This window comes from Lissotriton vulgaris, chromosome 3_1 (genome assembly GCF_964263255.1).
Source record: "Lissotriton vulgaris chromosome 3_1, aLisVul1.2, whole genome shotgun sequence".
NCBI classification, from domain to species: Eukaryota; Metazoa; Chordata; class Amphibia; order Caudata; family Salamandridae; genus Lissotriton; species Lissotriton vulgaris.
The window spans coordinates 1,622,999,031-1,623,018,653 of NC_141689.1; positions in this window are offsets into that span (position 1 = coordinate 1,622,999,031).

Sequence of the window (19,623 nt, forward strand, 5' to 3'; positions counted from 1 at the left end):
GTGTAGAAGATGCTTATGGTTATCTTGCCAGCTAAGAACTTGTGGTGTAGATTGTGAAATGCCTTTGACAGCACAATGGAGATAGGGCTTATCTTTTGTGAATGTACTCATATTGATTGAGGTTGGCAGAACCTTATTGAGCAAAGGGGGAAGTTACACTGATTATGGTGATTTCCCGCTGCTCAAGATGTCATTCGTTAGTGTGAAAACTCTTTTTGTGTGAAAAGTCAGAAGGTGAAAATATTCCAATTATTGAGTTGCCTTTTTATTTTTGGTAGTAGAGCAGACAAAGATTTGTTCATTTACATTTATTTTGGGTTGTAAAATTGTGTATACAAGAGAAATTTTAAAGGCGGGTGAACTGCTGCAAGGAGTGAGATAATATGTCATAGTGTGCTGCGCTGGGATTGGTTGATGACAACACAGTGTGCTGTGCTGTGTCAGGTCAGTTGTTGTGTGAGTATGCATTGAGATTGGTTAATGAGTCTTCATGAAAACTGGGACAGAATTGGAGAAGGAGATCTGATGTTTACGGAATAGAATCAAAACATTGAATTTTGAATTGCATTACTGAACCATTTGTTGTTGAACTTTGCGAAAATCATGAAATGACTTAACGGATTTAAAAATATTGTGAAAGGTGATGATACAATACGGGAATGTGAAGAGATGCCTGCCAAGAGTACACCTGCACATTATATGATGACGAAATTGGGATTGCGTGCATGTTTGTGGCTTCATCAATGGTCCAAGATTACTGAAAACAAGGGTCTTTCGAGTTTTCCAAGATATGGTACATTTGATTTGAGAATTATTGACTAGTTGAAGGAGAAGCTTCATGAAATTAAGACACGACCTAGACCCGCACTGTACGGAGCATTAAACAAGTGGGAAAAAGACAGCAAAGGGTAGGGGAAGAGAGAAGTACCAGAATAAGACCAGAAGAGCCGTGCACAATCATGCAGGTGCTCAATGGGATAAGGAACAGCAAAGTTGGAGAAAAGCCACAGTTGAGGGAATTAGATTATACACAGCTATTACTACTGGGACACCTCATAAAATGAAAAAGATGAAAACATTGGAAAAAGATGAGAAGAAGACGGAAACTGATAGGAATTCAGTGGATGTAATATTGAATGCATTATACCGCGTGTCTACCACGTTATGTAATCCCTACAACTAATGCTGATAATAATATGAATGCAAGCACTACAGTGGCTACTGCCCCTGTTAAACAAACTGTGTCTACATATTGAGAGACTATTACAGATATTACAGCCCCTGTTGGTACAACATCAACTATGGTAACACCATGTGTTGCTGCTTCGATTTTGACGTTCTGGCACAAGTAACACAGATTGCAACAGTCCAGACAGTGCCAAGGCCAGTTGTGACTGCCCCAGTAAGAAGTGCCCCGATTGCAGGAACTGAGGGTGCTATAGGAGGAGTGACTGTGGCTGGGTACATCCCCACATCGCAGAATTCACAGATTGTTGCCTGGAAACCAACACAAATGATTCAGTCATTGAGAAAAGGGGGAAGGATTATCTTAACGACACCAATAACCTAGTGAGAGACCAATTTATTTGAAGATGATATTTTTCCACCATGATTTGAAGAAGCTGCAGGGTTTTAAAAAAAAAGAGTGCAAAATGACAAGTCAGCCCAGAACCTGAAAAAGAGTCACCACTTAATGTTTCGAAACTAAAAGTGGGATTACAATATATTATATGGGGATGTTTACATCCTTAGCATTTGAAGCAGTATCAGGAAAAAGAGTAGATTTACCTGAGTAAAGAAATGACAAGACTTGCAGCATTACACATGATAGATGAGCTGGTATGATGTGAATCTTTCAAAAAGTTTTAATTTTCAGAGAAGTTACAGGGTTCAATTGGTTGATGAAGCTATGGAGACAATGGGTTCTTCAAGAATGTGATTACACATCAATGAATTAGTTAAATACATCCGTAAATTGAGTGACTTACAAAAAATAGAGAGTAAATGTTCAAAAAAACATGAAAAGAAAAAGAAACAATTAGAGGTACATGGGGAAAATAAAAAGCAATCAACAGCAGGCTCCCAGGATGAGGATGTAGTGTTGGCTTATCCATTGAGAGAGTTAGCACAAGGAGTGTATGTTCATGTACCATGGAGCCTAAGTGATCCTGCAGCATTTACGATCAATTTTCCAAAATTGAGAGACAAGCCAGTACAGCGGTACACACAGGTTAATAGATGTGTAAAATTTTCAAAAGTGCTGTGGATTGATTTAGATACATTCTTTGATATTGATTTGTGGACTGAATGCAAAGTTGTTGTACAATGGCCTTGTGAATAGCCAACAAAAGATGCCCACACTAATGTACCAACTCCTGTGGTCATGGACAAATATGAAGCAGTGATTATTTTCCTGAAAAGCAAGGTGCTTACTGTGAGAGGTTGATACAGGTTTTTCAACAGCACAGTGGGAGACATTATCCCAAACCTAGTGATATGGGGTTGTGTCCTAATTTGTTATTGAGCTCAGACCAGAAATTAGTGCACACATACAACAGAGTAGGATTTGTATTAGATAAGATCCTGAGATATGCCAAATACTGTAATGATGAACAAGAAATGAAGCAGAGCAGGCTTAAAGAGAAATTTATGTTAGCCCTGATGAAGTTTGCTCAGAAAGGTTTTCAGAAACCGTAGTTTGCAGGAAATCAAGGTGGAATGTAATGCATTGGTTTTCAAGTTGGAGTACAAGGTATGCAAGGGAAATATGGTCTAGGTAGAGGTGTTCCAGCTGATCTGAATACTGGTATGGTTCTTGCATCACTTAAGTAAATTGCTCCTTGTTATCTTTGTATCAAGATTGGGTATAGGAAGAGGGAGACTAGACTTAATCCACCAACAGAAGGAGTAAACAGATATGTACAAATGCAGGGAGGAAATCAAATGCAGATGCAAAATGTGCCAGTGTAGTGTCTTGTATATTACAGAGCGACAGACCCCTATGGGACTCCGTAGTCTAGAGATGTAAGTAATTGGGTATGATTAATATAATTCATGATGCTGTGCGTGTTAGTTAATGGTTACACTCTAGAAAATAAAGATGTGTAATATCAAGCTCTGTGTGACATAATTCGTTTACATGCTATGGGGCTGGGGAGAACACTGCAACTGTTGATGAGATAGGGGATACGTAATCCACGTAAGGTCCAGCAAACTGCTCGTACGTACCACATGTGCCTCAGTTGAAGTGAAGAATTGACATTTGGCATATGTGAAGTCAAAGTGAAACTCCAGCCAATATGAGACCTGCGAAGAAAGTGAAGGCTCCACAAAAATTCTATTTATTGCTGGTCCAGAAATTGCTAATATGACTGAGATAAGAAGCATGACACCACAACATACCACAGAGCCATAGTTCATACAGTATGGTAATGCTAAAGGCAGAGACCACCAGGTACAGAAAGTGCGACAAGCTACAACAGCAGATGCACAAAAATATTGTGTGGGGAAGCAGATAAGTGCCAAGGAAGGCTGAAGGTGGAGGAAACCAGGTGCAATGCATAAGTTTGAGAATGGTGAAGAACAAGAGCAAGCGGCCAAACTGCTACTTATCATCAAAGAAGAAAAGGGTGCCTCACGATCTCCGGCTGGGCACAATGGCTCAAGCGCTAGTCAGCGGGCTGATGCATGCAGCAGTGACAATGGACCTGAAAACACTGTAAGTCAAGTGAAGCCTGAACAGTATATAATTCTGGCAGCAGCTACAGGAAACAGCACAAAGTATGATGCTGCTGTTCTCTTAAAATTTCTGTCTTCATTTGATACCGCCAAAAAGCAGAGTCTTGGCACCCGATGGACTGCTTGGATCAAAACCTTTGATGATTTCCTTGATGCACTAGAAATAGGCGCTGGCAAAAAGATCACCAAATATCTTAAGAACTTATTTGGAGAAAGAGTAAAGGAAGTGATAAAGAATATACCGCAGGTAGACTGCTTATCTCATACCACAAACAAAAGAGAAAGAGAAATTTGGATCAGTTGCACTCTCCCAAGTTAAATAGTCAGACACAACGCGCAACTGGAATGTTCAAAGTGTTTTATAGAGGAGCCCCATTTACTAACAATTCATCAGAATGGGTCTCGAAGATAACCTCTCGTATATCCAAAGATATTGGAGTACACGCCTCACTCACTTATCATGACATGCTTCATCATCGGCGCCAGGGCAGACTGAACCAAAGATAGAATTGGTAGTTCTTAGATTAACACTATGAGTGCTACAGCTGTTCCCGCTGTGCGCTGAAAATTTTAAAAACCCACTTTACATGACAAAGCCAGCTCGTCATGCGCGCAGCGCAGGTAATGCCCATGACGAGCTAGCTTTGTCATGAGCACTAAAGGGGGTAAATCTAACTGGATAAGCAGGGATTGAGGTGAAGCTTTTGCTGCTGAAAATACCTACAGGTATAACCAAAAGTTTTCTTTCTTTGTTGGGTACCTACGGTATAGATAAACTTGTTCTGAGGTTTTATATTGAATGTAATCATTCAATTAAACCTCTTGAATTTGTGCGAACGTGCTTCGGCCCACTCGCAGAGCACAATCTGATATGGGGCCTTCGTCCGGGCTTTATGAAACTGTCCCTGCCTTTTAATGCATGTACTCCATGCATACTAGTGAGGCCTAAGGCACTCACCTTTCTTGTTATTTTTTATTTATAGAATTTTCCTTCCTGTTGGTTTTTTCAGGTCATACGGTCACTGGAGGGTGATGCTGGCTTATAGTCACACATTTGTCAAAGACACCGAGGAAATATCTGCTGCGTCCTCGCTGTCTGCCGCCTAGTCGTGCTCCTCTAAAAAATTCTTCGAACATTCCAGTTTGCCCGTTGTGTGTGACAGACCTAATATCTTAACAGGATATCAAAGTGACATTATTTTCAAGTTCAATCCATTGCTGAACATTGATTAGAAAGGCACATTATCAGTCAGGAGAGACAGAGAGATGCTGAAACGATGGACGTATTTGTTGAAAGACTTAAAATGCTCATCACACTGTAAGCTCGGCTAATGCAATGATGAAGAAGCCATTTGTCTCAGAGTCATAGAAGGTTGCCCATCAGATTCCTACAGGCGCTGAATGCTGATAGAAATGCTTGGTCTGGAATGTGTGCTCATGGCAGCCAGAGCTGAAGAATATGCCAACAAACAAGCCAGTGCCATGGAGCCCAAAGAGCCTTACGTGGATCGGCGTTGAGTATGAAAAGCAAGAAAAAACACAAGCTAGAAGACCACAAACTGATGTCTTTGAAGAATACAAAACTGTGTCCCGCCATTAGGGAGATATGCAAAGGCGGTGGTAAAAAGAACCATTTTGTAACAGTTTGCAAAGAAAAAGAAAAAGTGAGTGCATCACACCTCTAAGACAAAAATGGCTGCCAGTGCATCACGCCATGAAGTCCAGAAGCATTCCACTCATGCTCACCGAAGTAAACAGCAGAATCAGTTGAGGCAAGTAGAAATTGAAAAGGACTGATTGTCATCTCCATCATAAACTATGTGCACTCGGGAGCACCCACAGACACCTCTCCCCACAACAGCTTCAGCCATGGGAGCAAGAGGATTGGTGACAAGCTCAAGAAAGTCCTGAACACCTCTATCACCTTGGCCTCCTTCCATGAGGACTGGAAACAGGCTGGACTGAGGCCATCCTGAAGAAACCATCCAAAGACCCAGCAGAATCAAAGAACTACCGGCCCATCTTCCTGCTCCCTTGTTTAGCTAAAGTTCTCGAGAAGGCAATCAACCAGTAACTCACTAAACAACTGGAGCACAACAACCTCCTGGATCCTTCTCAATCCAGATTCTGAGCCAAAGTGCCAAGATAGCCCTGATAGCAGCCACGGATGACATCAGGGACCTCCTGGGCTAAGGCAAAAAGGCAGCACTTATCCTCATGGACCTGTCAGCCACCTTCAACACCTTCTGCCATCACATCTTAACCAACAGACTCCACCACATCGGAATCTAGGCAAACACCCACAAATGGATTGCCTCATACCTCATCAGAAGAACCCAGAGAATCCGTCTTCCATTGTTCACGATGGAGCACAAGAAGATCATCTGCAGCATCCCCCAAGGATGATTCCCTCAGCCCCACCCTCTTTAACACGTGCAGAACACCCTAGCTAATAATGTCAAATCGCACAGACTTAACATTATCTCCTACGGCGACAAAACTCAGCTCATCCTCTCGGCTGTCAGAAGACTCCTCCAGCAGCAGAGCCAGCTTCCACAGTTATATGGGGAAATTGCTGACTGGATGAAGGACAACTGTCTCAAACTCAACATGGACAAGACGGAAGACCTCACCTTTGGGAACTACACCTTGCCATGGAACAACTTATAGTGGCCTGCTGTACTCGGTCCATCCTCTGCCCCAACAGTCAATGCCTGATACCTCAGCTACATCTTGGACTGCAAGCTATCTATGAAAAAACAGAAAACCCAGTCTCATCTACATGCTTCAACACACTATGAATGCTCCGCAAAATGTTCATTCATTCAGAAGGACCATCATGCAGGCCTTCATCACCAGCAGGTTGGAGTAAAGGAACACACTCTATGTAGGAATCACTGTATGCCTCCTGTAGCGGCTACAGACAATACAAAGCTCAATGGCAAGACTCATTCTTGACTTCCCCAGATGGCCCCACATCACACCCCTCCTTAAGAAACTACACTAGCTCCCAATAAAGAAGAGATGCCAGTTCAAGATGGTGACCCACTCATATAAAGCCCCACACACCACTGACCATCATACATCAACAAAAGCATGACCTTCCACCAACCGACAAGTCACCTACGATCCACCTCACTCTCCCTCGCAGACACCCCCGGATACATCGAAGTAACAGCAGAGGATACTCCTTCTCACAACTGGAAGCCAAGGCTTGGAACAACCTTCCCTTGCACCTCAGGACTGCCTCCTTGCTCCAGCAATTCAGTAAAGTTTCAAGACCTAGCTGATTGATTGAACAGATCACCATGAAGAAGTTAGTAATCCCAGCTCCTTGGGACCCTCACGGGTGATTTTCCATACTTTATAAAGTATAAAGTAAGAGGGAAGGTGGAAGGAAAGTGAAAAGCTCATATCTATAACAGACATAAAGAAAATGATAAGAGCAGATAATATAAATATCGAACAGTCAAAACATCCTCAGAAGAATCCAAAAAATATGTGAATCTAATATTGTGAATGTGCTATCAAAGAACATATCAGACCACATAGAGATGGGACATAAAAACTATAGAGCAAAATAAATCATTATTTTTGACAGAAAACCTTCATCAATTGTTAAGTGAGAAATCCAACAAGCATTAAAAACCTAAATACACAAAGGTGTGACTTTCTCCATACAATCCTTAAGAACCAGCACAAAATCTCCACAGTTAAGCAGGATCAGAGAACCAATAACACATTTAGCATGGACAACCTTGCATCCTGGATTCTTGTAATGGTATAGCCCATTCATTTAGACAGCATTATTCGCCCAACATAATGTTCCGGGATACAAGAATCAATTAGGACTCCATAAAACTATAGAACGAAAATAAAAATAAAAGCTACAAATGAATAACAGTCTACAATCAGACAATAATATTTTTAACCAACAAACAGTGCCACTCAAAATGCTTTGAAAACCAAAAATGGGAGTCAACCACGCAAAAAAATAACCACAGAAGAGAGGCCGGCATTGTTAGAAGTTGGCCTGATATGTGATGTCCACTATTCTAGTGGGCACCCTGTATCAGTCCAAACTACCCTTATGGTGATGGTTGTAAAGTCAACCTTATAGACCAGCTATCCTAGTGGTAGCATGGACAAAGCAGTCTTAGGCTAAACTCAAGAAGGCATGTGAAGCCAGCTGTTTTACCATATGTAACCCCTTTAATACCAAATGAAAGGACACCACACGGGTTATATATAAAATATATATGTATTTATTACTAACACAACCCCTCTGAACTCTTTATGAGGTCAGAGGCACAAGCACATAACAAGATACTCAATTATCATACAATAAGTTGCACAATTTACAGTAGAGCCCTAGAGTCACGTAAAACCATATACTAAAATAGTGGTATAAGAACCAGGTCACGAACAAGGAATAGGTCTAGGGCCTAGGGAATCACTGGGGCTACGCTGTACTACCAAAGAAAAGGAAGCAGGAGGCCCACGGGAAACGTTTGCCGTGTCTTAACACACACGCGAGTTACCATAGAGTTAGAATGGGAACGAAAGAAATGGAAACTAGTTCTTTTAGGACACTTCCGGATGGACTAGGAGAAAGCCACTGAAAAATAGGAAACTAGGCTAGTTAATATCTACAGGAGCACCTGAGTACTCGTGTTACCTCACCCACAGGAAGCGGGTGCATAGTTGTCAAAGTGTGTCGGGTTTCGTCGCTGAATCCTATGGAGCCTTGGAGAAAGATGCTGCAGGCGACCAGGAGAGAAGTGTCCGGTTGGATCCAAGGGCAGATCGAGGATGAAGAGTACCTGAAAGCAGAGGGGACAGAGTCTGGGTCACTAGCCAGTGACCAGGAAGGAACCAGGAAGGAACCAGGCGATGTCATGAAGCAATCAGGTGATGTCGTGAAGCTTGTCTCCGCAGCCACTTGGACCAGGAGGTGTCGACGATGACCAGGAGCTGGGAACGGACTGTCCCACAAAGGATCTCACTGTCGGCAGTGTCAGCTCCCGCGTTTGGAGTCAGAAAGCCTTGGCAAAGGCAACCCATGCAGGAATCGAAGATGGATTCTTGATCAGACCAGCAAGATCTGATGGGCTTCTCTTTTTCAGGAATGCAAGGGCCAGCCTGGAGCAACCAGGCCAGCAGTGTAAATTTGTAACTTCGTCATCACACAGGCCACTAGCCAACGGGCAAGTGACCGGAAAGACGCATTGAGCGCAAAAACACTAGCAGGCCCCACGCGGCACTCATGGAGAGTGGAGGGCTGTGCCTCAGTGTAGACGGTGCTCGGGCTGGGGCTTCTCAATCCCCAATGCACAGTTTTGAGGGTGCCTCAGGAGCTGCGCAGGTAGCAAAGTGCAGGTTTTCCAAGATGGCCGGTCCCACGTCTCTCGTCGCCTCCACGGGTCTCAGCTTTGCTGTGGCTGTGGATCGGGCTCAGGGAAGTCTGGAAGTCTGGTTCTTGTCAGGCTCTGTGATTGGGCTCTGGCGGGAGCATCAACAAAGCAAACCACAGATCGCTGGATGGTGCCTGTTTGCACAGGGTGGTCACTCCTTGACCACAAGGGAGATTCCTCAGTCTTCTAGGTTCAGTAGAATGTTGAAGGTCCAGAGTTTTGTTTCAAGTTTCAATTCAGGATGAATCTAAGGTCTCTTGACTCAGCTCCTACCTATGTACCAATCCGAGGGGCTGGATTATCTGATAGGTCCCTCCTATAGGTGGGACCAGGGAAGAGGTTGGTTACACCCCTTTCCCTTTGTCGAGTTTCGTGCCAGAGCTGAGGCTGGAGTGCCCCAGCAACTGGTTTGAACCAGGCTATGCATGGGACACCTTGTGTGCCCCAGGCAGTGTCTCATTTCATTTAGCCCTCCCTGCCCCAATACACTATGGCCTGTCTGGGGTGGTGCTAGCACTTCCCAAGACAGGAAACCTATTGTCGAAGCCTCCCTCGCTGGAAGGACTCCCAGCAGCAGGTCAGACTTGTGTCTGTGGCAGCAGCATCCATTTTGTGATGCTGAGGCTCTGGTTAACTTTAACCGGGTTTACTAGGAACAACATGTCTTCTCCCTTTAAAAGGGTGAAATGCTACCCCCGTCACCAGAACTAGCGAGGGGGTGGTATTCCAAAGCGTATGACACCTTACACGACATGTTTTGATAAATCCAAACCAAAGTTAGCATTTAACCACGAGGATGATAATGCACTTAAGTGTATATGGTATGGCTATATCATAGAACAGCTATAAGAACATGGTTCCGAAAGCTGCAGACAGGCTCAGCTCATGCTAGAGCCTCATCTCACATAAAACCAAGCACTCTACCTCCAGGATTGTTAAGGCCTGCCATAGGAGTGACTTATAGGTATATATGTGTCTTTATGTAAAGGTAGGTATAGGGATACTACACCTAAGCAAAGGGGTGATTATACGACCTTGCCCCAGCTGAGTGATCAGCCAGTTGTGTCAATGTGAATGGCCAGCCAGGGGTGGCATAATACATGCTGCAGCCCCTGATAGGCCTTGGATGCACCTATGCCCTGTGTACCTAAGGTACACTGTACAGGGGCTCATAAGGTGACCCAATTCCCAATTGGTGATGTACCTAAAGTACATGTATGAATTTAGAGAGAGGACCAGTAAAGCAAAAAGCAAAAAGTGGGGTGACCATACGAAAGCAGACCCTACTCTCCTACACCCCCCCTCAAATGCAGGGACATTAGACTAACCTTGACCAGTTGAGTCTTCATGTTCTAAGTGGAAATATCAGGAGAGACCATCTGCATTACTATGGTCAGTCCCAGGCCTATGTTGCACTGTAAAGTCCATCCCCTGTTGGGAAATAGACCACGTGAGCAGTTTGGGATTTTCACCCTTCATCTGATTTAGCCACAAGAGGGGCTTATGGTTGGTCTGAATCTTGAAGTGAGTGCCAAACAAGTATGGCCTCAGCTTCTTCAGGGCCAAAACCACAGCAAAGGCCTCCCTCTCAATGGCTGACCAACGTTTCTCTCTAGGGGTCAGCCTTCTGCTAATAAAAGCAATGGGCTGGTCTTGACCATCTACATTCAGTTGTGAAAGTACAGCTCCCACCCCCAACTTAGAAGCATCTGTCTGGACAATATACTCTTTGGAGTAGTCAGGACTCTTCAGAATAGGTGCAGAGCACATGGCCTTCTTCAGGTCGTCAAATGCCTTTTGACAGCTTACTGGCCACTGAACTTTCTTTAGCATCTTCATTGAAGTGAAGACATTAATCAATCAATCAATCAGTGACACTTATAAAGCGCGCTACATACCCGTAGGGTCTCAAGGCGCTGGGGGGGGGGAGCCGCTACTGCTCGAACAGCCAGGTCTTCAGCTTCTTCCTGAAGGAGAGGTGGTCTTGGGTCAGGTGTCACAATGCACCCTTAATTCTTAACAAACTTCCTATTGTAATCAGACAGGCCCAAGAAAGCTCTGACCTGTGTCTGGGTGGTTGGAGGAGCCCAGTCCTTGATGGTCTGGATTTTACTATTCAGTGGCTGAACCTGACCCCCACCTACAAGGTGGCCCAGGTGCACAACCTTACTCTGCCCTATCTGGCACTTACTGGCCTTGATAGTGAGGCCTGCCTTCTGCAGGGCCTCCAAAACTTTCTTCAGGTGGCTCAGGTGATCCTCTCAGGTGGAGCTGAAGACAGCAATATCATCAAGATAAGCTGCACAAAAGTCATCCAACCCAGAGAGAACTTGGTTCACCAACCTTTGGAAAGTGGCAGGCGCATTCTTCAAGCCAAAGACCATCACCACAAATTGGTCATGACCTCCTGGGGTTGAGAAAGCAGTTTTGGCTTTTGCATCATCAGCTAGCCTAATCTGCCGGTAACCTGCTGTCAGGTCAAATGTGCTCAAAAACTTGGCAGAAGCCAATTTGTCTATGAGCTCATCTGCCCTAGGAATTGGGTGGGCATCTGTCCTAGTGACAGCATTGGGACCTCTGTAGTCCACAAAAACCTCATCTCTCTCTTACCATCTTGGGTGTGAGGTTTTGGCACAAGGACTGCAGGACTGGCCCAAGGGCCCTCTGAGGGCTCAATAACTCTCAGCTCCAACATTTTCTGTACCTCAGTCTTTATGCAGTCTCTGACATGGTCAGGTTGCCTGTAGATTTTACTCTTCACAGGCAGACTGTCACCAGTGTCTACCTCATGGGTGCACCAGTTTGTCTGACTGGTTGTCAAGGAAAACATGTGTCTGAAGGACTGGAGAACTTGTCTGCAGTCCTGTTGCTGCTGGCCAGTGAGGCTGCCAGCTAAGGCCACACCATCAACTGAACCATCATCAGGGTTCTGAGTCAGCAGGTCTGGGAGAGGGTCACTCTCTTCCTCCTGCACCTCATCTGTAGCCATGAGCAAGCCCATTTCTGCCCTGTCAACATATGCTTTTAGTCTGTTGACATAGAGCACCCTGTGGGGGCTCCTGGGAGTTCCAAGGTCTACCAGTTAGGTAACCTCTCCCTTTTGCTCAACAATTGTGTGGGGTCCAGACCATTTGTCTTGGAGTGCTGCGGGGGCCACTGCCTGCAGCACCCACACCTTCTGCCCTGGCTGGTACACAGTCAGTACAGCCTTTTGGTCTTGCCAAGCTTTTTGGAGTTCTTGGCTAGCCTCAATTTTTTTAGAAGCCTTCTTCATATACTCAGCCATCCTGGAGCAGAGACCAAGGACATAGTCCACTATGTCTTGTTTAGGATTTTTGAGAGGTAAGTGCCATCCTTCCTTCACCAGACATAGGGGTCCCCTTACAGGAGCCGACGGCTGGCCACGCGCGGCTTCTTTAGCTAAACTCTTTCTTGTCCCTTCTCCATGAGACCTTTGCATGTGCTTGTTTAGAGATGTTCTCGAGAGGGCGCGCGGGAGCGTCGATTCCTGTTCTTTCACCTCCAGGACACTCCTTGCCAGATCAGAGCCTGCGACCCGCTATTTGTTTTTGGTGATGCTGCAGGGTGGGTTATTATACTTTACCCCAGCACGCAGTGTGGACCGGTAGTGGTGACGTGTATTTAAGTACTAAGCCGACCGACCTGCCACCAGCGTACGAAGGATTGTTGTACTCCAGCGGGAGCCCTCAGAGCCAGCTGCGTGGGGACTCCAAGGTCCAGGAGCCCACGCGCGCCCGTCTCCATCTGGGCTGCTCTCCCTGCCGGCCCCTCCCCCACCTGAACACTCTTAAAGATCCACCGTGCTTCTGCTCACCGGATTGCCTCACTGACCGACCTGCCACCAGCGTACGAAGGATTGTTGTACTCCAGCGGGAGCCCTCAGAGCCAGCTGCTGCCGCCACGCCTCGCCGGACCGGCTTTGCGGGTCCCGCTTCGCGGACAGCAGCGGCCAGACCAGCACTGCAAGGGGTGTCTCTGTTCCAGCATTTGACCGGCAGGGCTGCGAGCTAGCAGCGTGGGGACTCCAAGGTCCAGGAGCCCACGCGCGCCCGTCTCCATCTGGGCTGCTCTCCCTGCCGGCCCCTCCCCCACCTGAACACTCTTAAAGATCCACCGTGCTTCTGCTCACCGGATTGCCTCACTGACCGACCTGCCACCAGCGTACGAAGGATTGTTGTACTCCAGCGGGAGCCCTCAGAGCCAGCTGCTGCCGCCACGCCTCGCCGGACCCGCTTTGCGGGTCCCGCTTCGCGGACAGCAGCGGCCAGACCAGCACTGCAAGGGGTGTCTCTGTTCCAGCATTTGACCGGCAGGGCTGCGAGCTAGCAGCGTGGGGACTCCAAGGTCCAGGAGCCCACGCGCGCCCGTCTCCATCTGGGCTGCTCTCCCTGCCGGCCCCTCCCCCACCTGAACACTCTTAAAGATCCACCGTGCTTCTGCTCACCGGATTGCCTCACTGACCGACCTGCCACCAGCGGACGAAGGATTGTTGTACTCCAGCGGGAGCCCTCAGAGCCAGCTGCTGCCGCCACGCCTCGCCGGACCCGCTTCGCGGGTCCCGCTTCGCGGACAGCAGCGGCCAGACCAGCACTGCAAGGGGTGTCTCTGTTCCAGCATTTGACCGGCAGGGCTGCGAGCTAGCAGCGTGGGGACTCCAAGGTCCAGGAGCCCACGCGCGCCCGTCTCCATCTGGGCTGCTCTCCCTGCCGGCCCCTCCCCCTCTGCCTCCAATCCAATAGCTACAAAAATCAATCTGCCTCCCCGCTGCGCGGGAGCGCGCGGGAGGGTGCCGGGAGAAGCCCGGGACAAGGGCGGGACCGTTTGAGGCCGTTCGAGGCCTAAGAGGACTGGCCTGGCCCTTTCTCTTTCGCCCTTCCTACTCCATCAAGTTCCCACCTAGGTCTGTGATTTACTTCTACCTGCCTATTTTCAATCTCACTGTTTTCCCCACTTTTGTTACGACATGTGTTCTAGGCTAACTAGGAGTAAAACCTCTAAAGGTGGTCATCCAATCAGTGGCCCCATGGATGATTTTATTACCCGTACCAACTTCGCCATAGATCAGGAAATATCGAAACTTCAAGCTCGTGTATCCTTAGAGTTGGTAGCGGCTAGAAGACTGTCGGAGGTTATTGCTACCTCTAAAAAATCCTCCCTAGGCCCCATAGCTGCCGCGGTCACTCCAGAGCGAACAACCATACCCCGTTGTGTAATTACTCAGGCCGAGGTCCATCCAACCCCGCTCCCACACACCCTTACTTCGCAACCTACACTATCACCCAAACCAAGCGATACGAGTGTACCTGCCATTGCCGGTCCCGAGAATCCTATTTCTAACCTTCCACCCCCAGTGATATTTAACGACCCCAGTGTATCCCAAACCAAACCGAAACATCGTTCCCGTTCCGCTTACTCCCGGAAGAAGGCGAAGATCGTTGCTTCACACGATCTGGTATTGCCGGAAGGCCGGACCACTCTAATCCAAGGTGGTCAGGCTCCGGCGATACAGCCTAAAATGAAGGAAGGGGGGGTCGGGTCTACCGCTGTGTCGGCCAATGCGACTGTAGAGGCTGAGGGCTTGCAGGCGGATGGGTTGGGTAAGAATGACAGAGAATTCATAGAGCTGGTGTGGGAAACCCTAAAAAATCTCCTCTCTCCCCTAGATCTCAGACTCTCGCGGATCGAAAATAATCTACTAGAGATGGAAAAGAGCATTATTGCTCTTGCCACTCTCGGTCTGAGAAGTCTTGAGAATAAGGGCGTCCCTGTCGCTGATTTAACACCCTCAGCTCCCACACCGCAAGCCCCCCAACCTCCTCCTACTATTCCACGTACTACACGCCCGGTCCCTAAACCAAGGACTGTGGCTGTGGATAAAATTCCAACCATTTCAAACCCCAAGGCCCCTAAACGTGCCCCTACACACCCCCCGCTTAACCCCAATCCTGGAGTCACCACCAAACCACATCTTAGTAAACCGGCCAGCCAGCCCACCCAGGACTTCCCAGCTAAGAACAACTTTAGAGGGGGTTACATTGACCTTCCACCGGAGGCCAATGACTTTGTGGTTGTCCTGACGGGAGTTCCCCAGATAGGTATCGACCAACATGAGAACCACTGGTCCTTGAACAATAAAATAATGCATTGGCTTAATGTCAATAGACCCATCCCTAATGGCCATAGAAGTAGAGTCCTGATGGTGCGCAGAACGTCATGGGTGGGCCCAACTAGGAAAACTATTCCTGGGGACTGTATAGTCGTAACATTCGATGACCCCCACACGGCGCAGCATATATGTTCATGGCCCTGTAGCGAAGGTTCCTCTGTTATCCCCAGGCCATTGTCCTTTTTTTATCCTCCACGCCCCACTCACAACCAAACTAATAATTGGTCACTAGTCCACCACCAACCAAGGAAAGGCCATTTTAAGAATGTGGATCCCTACTCACACTGGAACGGCTTCCCTACCTCTAATAGATTTGGAGGCCTAGAGGAAGTAGATTGACTCCTTAAGCATTCTGATCACCACATAGGGGGGATTGTAATATCATCACAAGCCGGAAGGCCCTGTGAATCCCCCTATGTCTCTAAGGAATCCTTAGTCATCGATCGCCCTTCTGACTTAATAGGAACACCTAACATTCCACTGCTAGAGGGTGGGTTGACAGATATGAGCAAGGTTGCATTGGCTGATTCGATCATCTTAGGTGAGCCTTGTCATTATGGTAGGGAGTCCCAGTTGGTTCCTTCCCATATTCCACTGTCTTCATTACCCCGGCTCACCCCAGCACCGGCTTACCCACTGGAGGACACTATGGCTCCTAACAACTCTAAAAACGAGCCCTTAGAAAGCCCACCGTCATTGGCTGTGTCCTCTCCATTTGCACTTACCCATTCCATCAACCATTCCTCTTTAGAGGTATCACTGTTAAAGATTGTAAGCTGGAATGTGGCAGGGCTTGCTCGCAACCTCGATAACCCGGAATGGAATGCGTTCCTAGAGCCTTATAACATCTGCAGCCTGCAAGAAACCTGGTCTCAGGAACCTAAACATAGGGTAGGGTTCACAACATACTTTGTCCCAGCTCACCAGCAAAGCGGATCTAAGGGTCGCCCATCTGGCGGCCTCTTGATATGGGTCAGTATTGCTCTGGGCCTAAAAGTGAGTCATAGGCCCACCCAATCTCCTGACCTACAGAGGATTTCAATTCATTGTGATGGGGGTAGCTAGAGGTTTTTAATCTGTACTTGAGAGGTGCTAGAAATGGGTCATCCAGTTTGCCATCGACAGGCCTAAGTAAAGATCTAGCTGCTTGCAATATCAACTCCTATGTCCTCCTTGCAGGCGATTTTAACTGTTGCTTTGAACCACTGGCAAGGGAGGACATTTTGGAGTCTTTCGATGAGGACACTAAAAGAGGAATACCGATTTTGACTCTCGACCCAATTCCAAAATGGACGCAAAGTGCGATAGACATCACTGCACTTTGCATGGAACACAACCTGCGCTCAACGAATGGTCGATCCAAATCGGATCCTGGGGGTGCCCACACATATAACAGGACGGGCCATACCTCCAGAATAGATTTTATCATGTTGAACTATAATCTCTGGCCTCTTCACCATGACATGGAGGTCATCATGTCTTCCGACAGCGACCACAACCCCCTCTCCCTAACCTTGTCTTCCCCGTGGCAGATGAAGAACCAGGTCAAGCCTTCCCACATCTGGAAATCATCCCATAACATTGTACCAACGAACTGTGGCAGACGATTGAAGTGGGCTAAAGTTAAAGAAGACGAGGCTAGACTGATGCAAGCTGGGACCATCTTGTCTGTGGTGGCATCCCGGCTTGACACTTTATGCCCACCGAACACTAAAGTGCTACCATTATTCATAGAGACCGTAGTATCCTTGAGTGATCTGTTTGTTATTCCTCAACCCAAGGTCAGGTCTGTAGCTAATGGTGCCAACAAAGCTAGAGCTAAATGGTATTCCGCCAAATGTAGAGCTGCTAGGGGGGATCTCATCACTGCAGTAAAGAATAGGGATCCAGTCATTATCAAATCCGCAAGGAAATTCTATAAAAAAACGGTGACTGAGGCCAAGGAGAATTATGAATATCATTTTTGGTGTGAGTTAACTGAGGCAAGTAAAAGGAAGGACTCGAAGGGGTTTTGGGATCTCTTAAGAGCAAGGGACAAGCCCATTGACCAGCAGATAACCTGCAACATTCCCGGTGACGTTTGGTTTGCTCACTTCTCCAAACTATACTCTGAGACTCAGGGGATATCCCTTGCATGCCCGGGCCCGGGCCTCCTGATTAGCCCAACAGTCTTCTCCCCTGCCATCGTCGACCCCTTCACTAACCAGGAAGTTGAAAGGGCAATCGGTGGTATTGTTTCTAACAAGGCACCGGGCCCCGATGGAATCCCAGGCGACCTATTGAAGTCCCATCCAGCAGTATGGAGCAGATTAATTGCTTCACTGCTAAACGAGGTCTTGATGGGAGGCTCCTTTCCTGACTCTTGGAGGGGCGCTGAAGTTGTGCCAATATTTAAGAAAGGCAGCAGGGACGATCCAGCCAACTACCGTCCCATCAGTCTGCTGGATTCAACCCAAAAGGTGGCAGGCAAGGTGGTTCTGGTTAGGATTCTGCAGTGGGTTGACGAGGGAAAAATTCTGTCTGATTTTCAGGCAGGATTTAGATCAGGGACAGGCACCATCGAGCAGACATTCCGTCTCCTAATGATATATTGGAAGGTGGTGGTACTGGGAGGGGGCAGTTTGTACCTAGTCTTTATAGACTTGCGTACTGCCTTCGACCTGGTCCCACGGGCACTACTTTGGAATGTCCTCGATGGACTAGGTCTACCACCCTACTTGCTGCTTTTGCTTAGAAAATTCCACGAAGACAATTTCGCCCAGATCAGATGGGGTGTCCAGGGAGAAAAAACATCTCGTATCCCAGTAGACAGGGGCGTCCGCCAGGGGTGTGTGCTTGCCCCCACTCTGTTTTCTCTTTATGTAAACGGAGTGGTGGAGCATCTCTTGGAACATCCAGCAGATGCACCCACCCTGGCGGGCAGAAAAGTTCCAACTCTCCTGTTTGCGGACGACACCCTCCTGATATCCAAAACACCTTCGGGCATTCAGAAATTGCTCACAAGCTTTAAATATTTTTGTGACTCCAGGGGATTGGCAATAAATATAGGCAAGACTAAATTCCTTGTCCTTAACCCTCCTAAGAAATCCGTTACCCCTCCTGCCTTAGACTCTATCCCCCTTGAAAGAGTCAAGGAATTTGATTACCTCGGAATACGGCTCTGTGATACCATGAGCTGGAAGGCACACCACCAAAAGGTATTCCTGACTCACAAAAGGGCCACAGGAGCCTTGCTTAAAGAACAGCGAGCCTCATCCTTAAAACCAATCGGGGCATTGATAGATATCTACAGAGCGAGGGTTGTGAGTGCCGCCCTGTATGGGGCTGAACAGTGGGGCTTACAGAAAGTTGATACCCTGTCCCACCTTGAAAATAATTTTCACAAGGATTTGATGAGGTTGCCCCATAGTACTCCTACAATCCCACTACTGTTAGATACAGGCACTCGCCCAATCTGTGAGCAAGCTAATTTATGACCTTTGCTTCTCTGGTCCCGGATCTGGAACGTCCCCGAATTGTGCAGCTACGCTGACGCCTTAAAAGACCTTCTGTCGCTTCCAGGTTGCAGTAAGATACCCTGGTTTAGGGAAGTCAAACACCTGCTTTATGAGCTGGATTTGGGTGACGCCTGGGTCAACAAAACCGCACCCCCCCAAGCAGTTCCTGAAGAAGGTGTATTGGCTATGGGTACACAATAAGAGAATACACAATTCCAACCACTGCAAATCTGTTGCCAAGTTCTTGTTAGTCAAGGAGTTCCCCTATAGGGAACCCTATCTGGACCTGATTCATAATTCTGGAGACAGATCCCTGTATTTTAAATTTAGGGTGGGTGTGCTCCCCCTAGGCTCGTTTACCTCTACCTGGAAACCTCCACTTCAAACGCTTCCACATTGCCCGTTCTGTGCTTCAAGGGTTGAGTCCATCGCCCACCTACTGTTTGAGTGTAAGGCTTATGCAGCACCTAGATTGAAATGGCTAAAACCATTGTGTAGGAGCCTAGGAACAAGATCACACTCAGAAGCCCTACGCATACTATGCTCAGATGCCCGCCCATTTTTTGCATGTTGTATGGCAAAATTTTTAGGTTGGGCCTGGCGTATAAGAATCTCAAGGAAGCTGCTGCTCCAGTAAAGTGCCCCTTGATGAACTATATTCCGTATGGGTGTTCAAATGTTAATGTTATCCTTATTTGCACATCTCGCTCTTATTGCTTTTTTTATCAAACCTGAAGGTATTTTATATTATGTAAATTGTATTGTTTTACTTGATGCTCTGTATTGC